General features: G+C 36.5%; 1 protein-coding gene across 2 annotated transcripts in view; it reads right to left on the bottom strand.

Annotated features, from left to right (window-relative positions):
- Positions 1–13,433, bottom strand: part of nsmce2 (NSE2 (MMS21) homolog, SMC5-SMC6 complex SUMO ligase) — a 32,016-nt gene that overhangs the window by 10,932 nt on the left and 7,651 nt on the right. The window lies entirely within an intron of this gene.

The raw sequence follows: 13,433 nt of genomic DNA, 5'->3' as shown, positions 1-13,433 counted from the left end.
ACAGGAGCATCAAAACAGAGACTAATAGACTGAACAACAGTTTTCCACCCTGTTGCTATCAGGGCACGGAATGCCACCTAATCACCTCCAATGCAGAAGTGCAATAGATGACATCTTGTGCAATAGTGTTTCATGTGCAATTAAGGTCTTATGTTGAATGTTTGTGTTCTATCTTATTTTTTTCTTATTCTTATCTTTTAATAACTATATTTATTTATATTTTGACACCACAGGGACTACACCTAATTTCGTTGTATTTGTTACAATGACAATAAAGATATTCTGATTCTGGAGAATCACTCGTTACTGGTAATGCAAACGTCCAACACTGCACTTTTCATCCCTCATCATGCAGCACAGAAACAAGTGATTTAGCTTGCTTAGTTAAAGGAATATTGACGTAATCTCAGAGGTTAACACTGCTTTTCACTTTTGGCTGTTCAATGTCCCTCACAGTTACATATGTCAAAGGATGCAAATTACTATAATGAAAAACGGAATGAAGCTGCACATTTATACTTAATGCAACTACAATTAATTTAAATACCTTGACTATGTAGTTATCTGTCTGACCTACAAAGCCACACCTAAAGGTCATACTGCAAATTAAGTTTAACTTGCAGTATCAAATATTGGGAACATAGTGAGCAGTAAATAGTTTTATAGGATCAAATTTACAGTGAAATTCTTTCTTGCATTTATTAATAAAATCAATAATGTAATTGTGATATATAAATGCAGACATGATTTTCTACTTTACTTAAATATGTAGGCATAAATTTAACTTGCATTAGTACACACATTCGTTCATCTTCTACACCCGCTTTATGCTGATAGTTTCAGGGAAGCTGGAACTTTTTTCAGCAAGCATAAGGCACAAAGCAGGAGCAACAGCTGGGTCCCATGTTTAAAATTTTGCATGACATCAAGTGTATTCCAACAAACGGGAAAATGCGTATGCCAAACAAATCCCAATTTATTAAACATGGCATACTCACCTTTCTATGCAATTTACCTTTAGAAATCACAGTCACCTTGTAAATGAACAAATGTGAGAACCCCACCTGGTTGCCTCCCTGAAACAAGTATATATGAAGAATGCTAATCAATCTCATATATATGCAATCATGATGCTGCAGTGTAATCCCCTAGCTGCCCCCAGCTCACATACTCCACTTGAACTTAAGATATTGATAGACATCAACCGAGGATGGAATGGAAAATGACGAGACAACACAGGAGAAAGTAGGGTGAAATACAGCAAGGGTGGCGTAAAAGTGTTTTGTGCCTTTTTATTCAAACGTGTTGAATAATAAGGAAAGTGTGGTGCAATAAATTCAATCCGATAAATAGATAAAAAGTAGTTCTCTTACCATGGTGATAAAATCTGCAATAAACACATTTCGTAAAAATTAAAAATAAAAAGTTAAAATCAGAACGACTTCAGTCTCTTCAGGGCCTTGGTGCCTCTCATAAATTTCTCAACCTTTAAAAACTAGCTTGTGCCACAGCCATCGGAGCAAGTCACCTGCTGTGATGTCCCAAGTCCAGTTCCATTATCCTACCAACTTTTCCTTCAGAGCCTTGTTGGTCACTCCTGCTCCCTGGGTGCTCAGCAGAAGCGACCCTGTCTTGTCAGCACTTTCTGCTACCTCCTCGCCAGGCTCATCTCCAGATTGTGAAGCCTCCAGCTTCTGCACCACTTGCTTGTCCAGTTCTTCACTCTCTCACACAATCTCTCGTGGGTAATCCCTACTCACTGATTTTCCGGATTTTTCTCCCATTCTCCACAGGCTTTCTTTTACGTTTGTATAGACGCAACAGAGAGTGCAGACCTATAAATACCTGGGAGTGCAGCTGGATGATAAATTGGACTGGACTGTCAATACTGATGCTCTGTGCAAGAGAGGAGAGCGCCGACTATACTTCCTTACTTAGAATGCTGGCGTCTTTCAACATATGCAATAAGATGCTGCAGATGTTCTGTCAGACGGTTGTGGTGAGCGCCCTCTTCTACGCGGTGGTGTGCTGGGGAGGAAGCATAAAGAACAGGGATGCTTCACGCCTGGACAAACTGGTGAGGAAGGCAGGATCTATTGTAGGCACAGAGCTGGACAGTTTGACATCTGTGGCAGGGCGATGGGAGCTGAGCAGACTCCTGTCAATCATGGAGAATCCACTGAACAGTATCATCTCCAGACAGAGGAGTAGCTTCAGCGACAGACTGCTGTCACTGTCCTGCTCCACTGAGGAGATCGTTCCTCCTCCACACTATTCGACTCTTCAATTCCACCCCGGGAGGGTAAACGTTAACATTATACAATGTTATTGACTGTTATACTTGCCTTGCACTCTCCATCTTGCATTTTTTAACTTGCACTGCATTTTTATCACTCTTTAATTAATATTGTTTTTAACAGTATGCTGCTACTGGAGTATGTAAATTTCCTGTTGGGGATTAATAAAGTATCTATCTATCTGCAACCCATGGAGTGCTGATATAAAATAAATTATGCCAATCAAGCAATCAGCTCACATCCACACTGGAACCCCAGTGGTTACACAGCTCTACAGTCTTGCACACCCACCCATGAGCCTGAACCACATTGTTTTTAATTAAATAAAAACTCACACAATGCCACAGACCTCTTACTCTCTTCCCACATGTAGATTTTCATTATCTGGTAGCGAAACACTTCCACCTGTGTCAATGGTGCCCTCAGCATGACATTGAAGCGCAGGTTAGTGGAATGACTTAAGGTGCCAGCAACTCAGTAGATATCTACTGTCACCTGGCACATGTAATGATAATATGATTGCCGAAACAATAAATATTATAGGTCATATAAAACACTAACAGTTCAGCCAGTTACCTTACTATCAAGCCAGCAACCACAGTCACTACCAACAAGAATGACAAAGTAAATTTAAATCGTTGGCTGACCAAGGCCACATTTGTCATTCTCATTTTGACATCATGGATGACATGTGCATTAGTGTATTGTAAATGCTTACAGTTAACAAAAGCAGCTTCATTCTTGCCAAGCAATCTTCAATGCAAATTTGCATCATTGGCCCTCTTAAAAGGATACTAAAGTACTGCCTGTATACGACATTAAACACTTTTAAGGTTTAATATGTTTGTCATTTCAATGAACATTATGACAATGGCTCTGTGATATGACATACTGTGCGCATGAGTTGTTCCTTACCTGCATTTTCCTAAATGATCAAGGACATTGTAATTTCTTCCTTTATCTGAAAATGTTGTATATGGATGAGTCAGAGTGACGGCAAACATACACATGTTCGATCATCAAGTTTATTTTATAAATCCTACTTTTGTAAGGAAATATGAGTATGCACATTTCTGGCTTCTTTTTGTGCATACGAACGTTTTATAAATCTGGCCCTTGGACAGGGCACCAGTCTATCAGAAGAGTATTTATACAAACATGTAAAGATAGCTCAGCCATCTCAGAACCACAAATATTTAGACATTATTGAGAAGCTGAAATACAAGGCCCTTTTCATGTCTGAACATTCTGAGACAAACAGCAAAACATGACAAATGTTGGGCACAAAATTAACTTATAAAACTAAAAACTTTCCAGAATATTCTTGTTGCAGAGTGAAGCAGGGATAAGATGCTTATTCAGGACAACATTATTATTTACTGGACTAATTATTTTAAGCAATATTAGAATAAGGTGATAAAAATAGCAGCTAATGCCTGCTGCTGCTGGCTGATTTATACTCAGAACAGGTTTACTGTCAATGGGATGTTTTATTTTGTTACGTACACCTTTCAATTTTTTATCCAAATAGCAAAAGAGTAAAGAATTTGGCAATCACTGAGAAACTGGCTCATGATACTGATTTTCCTAGTGACTCCTATTCTGTAATGATGTTGATCTGTTCCTGTTGTGTACCTTAACAGCAATTAAAGAAGTTTCACCAACATCAAAAATCAAACTGAGTTATCTGAGGTGGATGAGCGTGGGTGAGTGTGTTCTTTAGAAAGATTAGGCAATCAGTAAAGGCTGTTGCATAAAAGTACCTATTTTCAAGGAGCACGTGCCACTTGCAAAGTAAAAACATCTGTTCAAATAAAGAGAATCGTTTAAAGCAAAGATATTTCGTACCTTTGTACATGTGGCACAACAATAGCAATGTTATCCACTTCCAAAGGGGACTGATTTTTAGACTGCCAAATTTTTTTTTTTCCCATTTTCTGCAAAATAGAAAGCCAAAAAAAAAAAAAACACCAAAACATTTTGTCTTCAACACTCTAATAATGGAGTATCTTTAGTAACAGAAAACTGGTAATTTCGCTGATTAACTCAAGACACCTTCTTGGTTTCAGATTTATTTTTGTGAGAAAGATATGAAATAATCTGTCCTCTTAAAAATATCTTCAGAGTTTCCCAGGGCATACCTGCTGAGACCTCGGAGGATGCATTTGTCTCAAGAAAATAATACATTTGCTTGGATATTAATTCTGTGCAGTTCTAAATTGGTAATGAGAGGGGATCAAGACACCAGGTATGAGATGAGTGTGTAGGACACAATAATTTAAGCTCCATGATCAGAGGGGCATGGTCAGAGATAACAATAATGTCACACAACATTTGATAGTGGGCAAAAAATAATCGTCTATAAGGAAATAATCAATTCTTGAGTAACAGTGATGTACGAGTGAAAAAAGGGAATATGCTCTTAGTTTAGAATTTAAAAACCTCCATGGATCTGATAAGTTATGATTCGCTACAAACTGTGCGATTACCAAAATAGATCTAAAATACGCCAGGTCTCCAGATGAGTCACTTTATACGAAAAGGCAGGTTTTGTAATCACAATTTAACCTCTTGACTACTAAAGAAATTGAACAGGTTATCTTTATATCACAACATTATTATTATGAACATGGAGGGAAGGCCAATAAGATCTTAGTCTAACAAATCCACAAGCACGAAGTCTGTAATGCAATAACAGCAATTAATAACACAGACAAAGAAAAAATGATTGACGATACAAATATAACCTACACATTCAGAGTACTACAAGTCCATAAGGCATAATGTAATGATTTTCTTGACTCATTACAGATACCACAGCTAGATACTCTTAGTGCTGTGGAACTGGATAAACCTGACACTTTCAGAATTAGTAGATGCTATAAACTCACTTTAAAGTGGGGAAAGCAGTCAGCCCTGATGGTTACCTAGTGGAATTTTATTTTAAAAAAAAAATTAGCTTCACTATTATTACTAACATTTATTGAGTCTAAAGTCGACAAAATTTGTTGACAGTTATTCCTTCTTTACTCACAGAAATGAGGACAAATAGAAGGAAGATGAAGGAAGAGCTTTGACATCACTTCCTTCACAGAAATTTCTGTCCACACACTACACCAACTATACATAGAAACAAACAGACCAGAAGTCAGGGTTCATTAGCTGAACCTGCAACTGAGGTATACGTAACATGTGCACCAGAAGCACTTTTCTATTAACAAAGATTAAATTCAGATAACATTAGTCTTAACAACATTCTTAACTACCACTATATCCATCTATGTATCTATCTAGACACAGTATATATACATACACACAGCAGATTAGGAACTACACTCAATACGCTATAATAACAAAGTAAAAACATGTTTTTAGAAAGGTTTGCAAATTTACTAAAGCCACACTCCACTGAAATGTGCAAAAGTGAATACTTTCTGAATCCACTGTACATATGCACACACACAATCTTACATATATACATACATACATATACACACATACATATATTGAATTGGAATTTATATTTGTGAAAGCATTCTTACTTTATAGCATTTTTTCACACCTGCCTAAAACTTGTGCAGAGTGAGATATATATATCACTGTGCACAAGTTTTAGGCAGGTGTGAAAAAATGCTATAAGGTAAGAATGCTTTCACAAATATAAATTCCAATTCAATTTACAAAATGCAAAATAAGCTAACAAAAAAAAAAATCTAAATCCAATCAACGTTTGGTGTGACTACCCTTTGCCTTCAAACCAGCATCAAGATTTATAGGTACACTTGCACAAAGTCTTGGTTTTGTAGGATTATAGTCAGGTATATGACTAATCGATTACACCAAACAGGTGCTAATGATCATCATTTTCATGGCAAACTGTGGTCACACCAAATATTGATTTGATTTAGATTTCTCTTCTGTTCATTCACTTTGCATTGTTAATTGATAAAAATAAACTACAAATACTTCTATTTGTGTAAGCATTCTTAGCTTACAGCATTTTTTCACACCTGCCTAAAACATTTCCACAGTACTGGTCTCTAAAAACTGGGAGTAATGTTTTCAACAGAAGCCATGAAGAAAGTCAATTGAGCAAAGAGTGGCTGGGATAATACAGTAAACTGTGCGATGTACATCATGTTGTCTACTGTCCACAACGGGGCTGGAATGTCCAACAAAGAAAGTCATCAACAAGCAAAAAGTAAGAGGAACGCAAGGGCTAGAATGTCCAATGAAAAAGACAACAAGATGGACAAAGAAGGAGGAATGTAAGGCATATCCAGTGAAAAGAGGTTTGTAAATGTACAACGTGTTTGAAGCAGATGGACTTGCCATTTGTACCATTAAACCCGTTTTAATAAAGGAATGTGTAAAAATGTGAAATCTTATTTATAACATTTGTGTTATGTTGAAGGGATGTTTCAGCTTTATGCTGTCATCCTATATCCCACAAACTGTTATTTGTAATACTTTTGCATGTATAATTACCCAAGATGTTAATGGCCTCACTAAAAGCCAAGGTAAAATGTTGAAGTACAGACATTTGGGTTTAATTACAGTCTGAACAAGTCTTGCTAAAACTCCACAAAATATAATATACTAGATATCACATCACCATTCATGATAAAAAGGTGTCTGCATACTTCCAAGCTATGGCTACAACTAATTTTGTGAAAATGCTGTAATACATGTGTTAAGATTCGCAGTAAGGAGACCTGGGTTCGCCTCCCGGGTCCTTCCTGCGTGGAGTTTGCATGTTCTCTCCGTGTCTGCGTGGGTTTCCTCTGGGTGCTCCAGTTTCCTCCCACAGTCCAAAGACATGCAGGTTAGGTGCACTGGCAATCCTAAATTGTCCCTAGTGTGTGTGCCCTGTGGTGGGGTGGCACCCTGTCCGGGGTTTGTTCCTGACTTGTGCTCGGTGTTGGCTGAGATTGGCTCCAGCACACTCCCGTGACCCTGTATTAGGATATATCGGGTTGGACAATGAATGACTGACTGACTGAATTTAGTGCAAAATCAAACGAACAGAAAAAGTAAATTTTAAACTGAAACTTGTACATAGTCATTTTAAAACTTCACCTTTCAAAATATACCTCTCCATGGCTATGGGATTTTCTTGGCCAGAAACACAGGAACATCAGTGCTTGTAGCTCTCTTCTCCTTCCTTAATTGCTTCACGCTTTATGAAGCAGGATTATTCCCAGCTTGTCTGACTGCCATTCATTTTGAAGTAATATGGTTAAAACACTCTCCTTGCTATATTGCTGTATAAATACAGGTTTGTTTCATTTTTTTTTTTGCACTGCCATTGATAGATAATAACTTGAAGATGCAGATACAGATCCAAGCTTACACTTTCAAAACATAAGAAACTTAAAAAAGAGGAAAGAAATTAAGTCCAGATCTTAGATATTTTAAATGGTTGTAAAAGTCCATACGTCAACTGTATAACTCACAGTCAGAACCCTTTATTTATTTATTTTTAAAGATTTCATGACTGTTTATGTAAAAAGGTGTTACTTGGTGTTCAGTTTAATATATACATCCCCTTAACTTTCACCAGTACTTCTAGTGTGTGTACTTCTGTCTCTAACGGAAAGAATTTTCTGGATAGCTTTATTGATGACCATGTGAAATTCTAAAGAATAATCAGGCCTTCTCTGTTCAAAACTAAAATTTCCCTAACTGTTTAGAGAAGAACTCATGCTTTAATCCAAAGGTAACCTTTACCTCTCTTTAATGCAAAACCTCTAGAGCTTTATTATCTTTTTTGTAGAATGAGGATTACAGTACTCTTTAACAGACTCAAAAATAGTACTTCATGGTTTATAGTCAAATGTTTTTATATTACAGTTGAGTGTTTTATTAACCTTTTTAATTGCTAAAAATAACCCCCAAATAGCTATCAGAGTTTGTGTCCTGTTAAGTCAGTGTCCTTTATTTAATATTTATTATTTACTTCATTGTCCTCCACTTTGATATGCATTTTCAGGTAGTGGTCATGGTGGTAACAAAAACAGCAGGATAGAATAGGCTATACATTCCTCAAAAACCTGTTTCAGGTCCTTCATGGTATAACCTAAAAGAAGTAACATGTGACATACTAATTATATGCCTAAACCAAATTAACTAACTGGCTTGTCTCAATCCAAAGTAGCAGTGGTTGAATCCAAGGCCCATCTGTATTACTGAGCTAGTCACCCTAACAAGAAGAATGAACTCGGCAACTCTAGGATTGTGACTTTTGCATGGAGGACATGCTTGTGGCAAATTAGTATAAGAGATGGGGCCAGATAAAGAACAATACAAAAACAGCTCTCAGTGCTGAATAAGACTAAGAGAACCTAGTGTGGAAGAGGGATGTTATGATTCATTCCTGAAGCCAGGCTTTAGAGTGATAAATAGGAAAACAAACATTTTGACAATGTTACTATTATTTTGTTAAACACACTATACAAGTGATATTTAACACCTTTGTGTGTGTCATTTTCATTATAATTTTTCTAACTAGAAACTGAAGTCTGGTTCCAGTAAAAAAAGATCAAACACAAACAAAACTGTGGACAATTAAATTGAAACTTCATTTTCATCTGCCTCACAAACAACAAAACAAAGAAGGGTCCATCTGAACAGTACGATGACTAACTATACTAAGCCTTCCAATAACAAAAAAAATGTGCAATGGACTTTGAGCAAGTTATCTTTTAGTATTTCTTAAATTCTGTACTAAATATTGAAATGGCTTATACTTTGAAGTCTTGAAGGTTATAAACAAAGCCAATATAGCTTCCATGATTATACAATGCACTGATGCCCCCTTGAGTTTTTTCTTTTTTTGTCATGTTGCAGACTAAAGTACACCTTAGAGGTACACCTCATCACCTACCTATTTAAATTACTCTATACTGATAATGAGTAATTAAAACTATTAAAAATAATTACAATTTTTAATTTTAATTAATTGTAATTAAAAATCAGAACTGTCTTGAATGTATGAATTATTAGCTCCCTATACTAATACAAAGTAGAATGAGCTTAGGTATGACACATTTAATTCCCAGGTCACTCTAAAATTTGAACAGCATCCACCAGTGCCCATGTCATTTGTTGACATAATTTCAAAAAGAGGTTAGCACATCTGTATAAGGTGGCAATTTGAGACGAGAGATAAACATTAGAATATAAACAAAGAATATAAAAATATCTGCAGAATTACAAGAGAAGTCCATTATCAGGGAATAAATAAAAAAAAAATTAACCAGGTTTTATTTGGACTGATTACCCCTCAAAATTGAGCAACACGACAAAAAAGACATAGCTGAGCCAGGCCCACAAAGATAGTGCAGACAGATTTAAGATTTTCAAATCTATGATAGGTAAACCCAACAAATTTGCAATTACATTGGCAGGCCTTCGCAGTTTTAGCCTCTATGAGGGACTAGCTAGCCATTAACTAATTCTAAGAAAGGGCCAAGTAAATAATGGTGTATCCAAGTGCTTGAAAGAAGCATGTTGCAAAATATGAAATCATGCAGTAAAATATTTCATGCTCTGGTTAGCTTAGAAATCAGGTCAGCGGTCTGAATTCAAAGCAATAAGCCTGCTGCAAATGGAAAACATTTTATCATATAACACTGCCTAAAATACATGTGAAGAGATCCATAAAAATAACAAAATCGCATAGTGAGTTTTTGTTTTTAATGTTTATGCAGACATGACTTTTAAGCTATATTCACACATCTAAACAGACCTTCAGTTTGCATGTATACAAGCATGGTCAAGTTTTTAACCTTTATGAAAATCATTGGACAATATATGAAAATCATTTCTAGTCAATATTCTATATAGGATACAGGAGTTCAGGGAAACCTTACTGCTTCTTGTGCTACTTTTTGTAAACAGTTTTTGAACAAGTTGATAAGCATTTGATAAGTTGATACTTGGCTGCTTGCTAATTCTGTCTTTCTCAATTTTCAACACTGGACTGCTAATCGAAAATTCCATCCTCTCTTTGGGAGTATTTTCCCCCAAGCTAAGCCATATATATGTATCTGGAGAGCTACAAACTCAACAACAGACAAGAAATCTTCATGTACTGTATTTTTGTGGGATGGTCATGAGAATCTGAAGATGTGCACCCTTGCCTCCACTGCACCTCACCTTATATGTGTAAAGTTAAACCAGCTTCAAAAATCAAGCAAAGTGTTAGATTTCTCTAATACTGGAATATTTAATTCTTTACTCCCTATTTTGAGGTCAATATGCCTGTTATTGTGAGCACAATTGGGTATACATAAAAGAATCTATTTTCCAGGTTGCACAGGCCAACCTCAAAATACAGTACTGTGTTGGCAGCAACATATTATGGTGGTTCTTCCACAAGACTTGGGATACTTACCAGAATAGAAACAATAGTGACTTAAGCCCACAGCTTAAGCTAAACAGAGCTAGATTCTAGAGGAGAACATGCCTCAGCTTACTGAAGACCTTAGATGGGGAGTGACAATTCGTGCTCCCAAACAAACAGCTTTTGGAAAATTCAACAATGTAGCAATTTCGGATCAAGGCGGCAAATGTCCTTGAGAAACACAGCCAAACACGTGAATTCCATTAGGAATCTTTAGAATTATTTTATAAGACACTGATTCACCAAATATCCAGACCAAGCTTCATATTTTTTAGCAAATCTGTAATAAAAATCCTCTAAACCCTAATGTGTTAAATTCTTAAAAGATTTATTCAGGGGCACTCTGTATAAACTGATGCCAAACATTCTCCTGCAAATTACTTACCCAGGGTAAACAGTTAAGTAACATACAATGTATCTTTGTTCATACTACCATGTTATTCAGTAATAAAATGTTCAGGAAGCTGTATAAAACAAGGAGAAAATTACTTCCATTTATTCAATGTTTATGTTTTAAAAATATAGTGGTACTCAAAAGTTTGTGAACCCTTTAGAATTTTCTATATTTCTGCATAAATATGACCTAAAACATCATCAGATTTTCACCCAAGTTCTTAAAGTAGATAAACAGAAATCAGTCAAACAAATGAGACAAAAATATTATACTTGCATCATTTATTTATTGAGGAAAATGATCGAATATTACATATTTGTGAGTGGCAAAAGTATGTGAACCTCTAGGATGATCAGTTCGTTTGAAGGTGAAATTCAAGTCCGGTGTTTTTAATGAATGGGATGCCAATCAGGTGTGAGTGGGCACCCTGTGTGATTTCAAGAACAGGATCTATCAAAGTCTGCTCTTCACAACACATGTTTGTGGAAGTGTATCATGGTACGAACAAAGGAGATTTCTGAGGACCTCACAGAAAGAGTTGTTGATGCTCATCAGGCTGGAAAAGATTACAAAACCATCTCTAAAGAGTTTGGACTCCACCAATCCACAGTCAGACAGATTGTGTACAAATGGAGGAAATTCAAGACCATTGTTACCCTCCCCAGGAGTGGTTGACCAACAAAGATCACTCCAAGAGCAAGGTGTGTAATAGGCGGTGAGGTCACAAAGGACCCCAGGGTAACTTCTAAGCAACTGAAGGCAAATCTCACATTAGCTAATGTTCATGTTCATGAGTCCACCATCAGGAGAACACTGAACAACAATGGTGTGCATGGCAAGGAGAAAGTCACTGCTCTCCAAAACAAAATTTCTGCTCGTCTGTAGTTTGCTAAAGATCACATGGACAAACCTGAAGGCTGTTGGAAGAATGTTTTGTGGACGGATGAGACCAAAATAGAACTTTTTGGTTTAAATGAAAAGCGTTATGTTTGGAGATAGGGAAAACACTGCATTCCAGCATAAGAACCTTATCCCATCTGTGAAACATGGTGGTGGTAGTATCATGGTTTGGGCCTGGTTTGCTGCATCTGGGCCAGGACGGCTTGCCTTCATTGATGGAACAATGAATTCTGAATTATATCAGAGAATTCTAAAGGAAAATGTCAGGACATCTGTCCATGAACTGAATCTCAAGAGAAGGTGGGTCATGCAGCAAGACAACCAGCCTAAGCACACAAGTTGTTCTAACAAAGAATGGTTAAAGAAGAATAAAGTGAATGTTTTGGAATGGCCAAGTCAAAGTCCTGACCTTAATCCAATTGAAATGTTGTGGAAGGACCTGGAGTGAGCAGTTAATGTGAGGAAACCCACCAACATCCCAGAGTTGAAGCTGTTATGTACGGAGGAATGGGTGAAAATTCCTCCAAGCCGGTGTGCAGGAATGATCAGAAGTTACCGGAAACGTTTAGTTGCAGTTATTGCTGCAAAGGTGGGTCACACCAGATACTGAAAACAAAGGTTCACATACTTTTGCCACTCACAAATATGTAATATTTGATAATCTTCCTTAATAAATAAATGACCAAGTGTAATATTTTTGTCTCATTTGTTTAACTGGTTTCTCTTTATCTACTTTTAGGACTTGAGTGAAAATCTGATGATGATATTTTAGCTCATATTTATGCAGAAATAAAGAAAACTCTAAAGGGTTCACAAACTTTCAAGCACCATTGTAGTCTCAAACCTATTGAGGGTAACAGGGGACTAGAGTGTACCCTGGCAGAAATAGGTGCAAGTCAACCCACCAAGTACACACCGACACTGGGCAAATTGTGAATCCCAAACATACTATTGAGATGTGATAGGAAAAGCATACTTGGACAAAAACATGCTGAGACAAAGGAGAAGAAAAAAAAAAACTACAGGCACTGGATCTGTGCTATGGTGCTGTACTTCTCACACAGTAGCTCAACAAAATTTAAATACATTCAAGGTTTGAATATTTCTGCAGGCACTGCAATACAAATTTTAACAACTTTAAATGCTAGAAAAAAATCAATCTCAATATAAATTTGAATCATAATATTACCAATGGATACTGAAGATGAACAACTTTGTTGTCATATTCTAGTTAATGAGCTCACATTAATGTAACAGCTGGAATCATCAGCACACATTCCATTGAAAACTCTGAACATTTCTATCATCTCTACTCCTAACTTTAATCTTAAGATTCAACTCTGTATCCGTTTGTTAGCTTAACTTGCTTATTTCAATACTGACATAACTATACCATCTACATTTTAATTGTCGAGCAACAACAGTTATTGAAAGT

This window comes from Polypterus senegalus, chromosome 16, assembly GCF_016835505.1.
Source record: "Polypterus senegalus isolate Bchr_013 chromosome 16, ASM1683550v1, whole genome shotgun sequence".
Taxonomy (NCBI): Eukaryota; Metazoa; Chordata; class Cladistia; order Polypteriformes; family Polypteridae; genus Polypterus; species Polypterus senegalus.
Note: the sequence above shows the minus strand (reverse complement) of the source record. Positions and strands in the feature narration are given on the sequence as shown.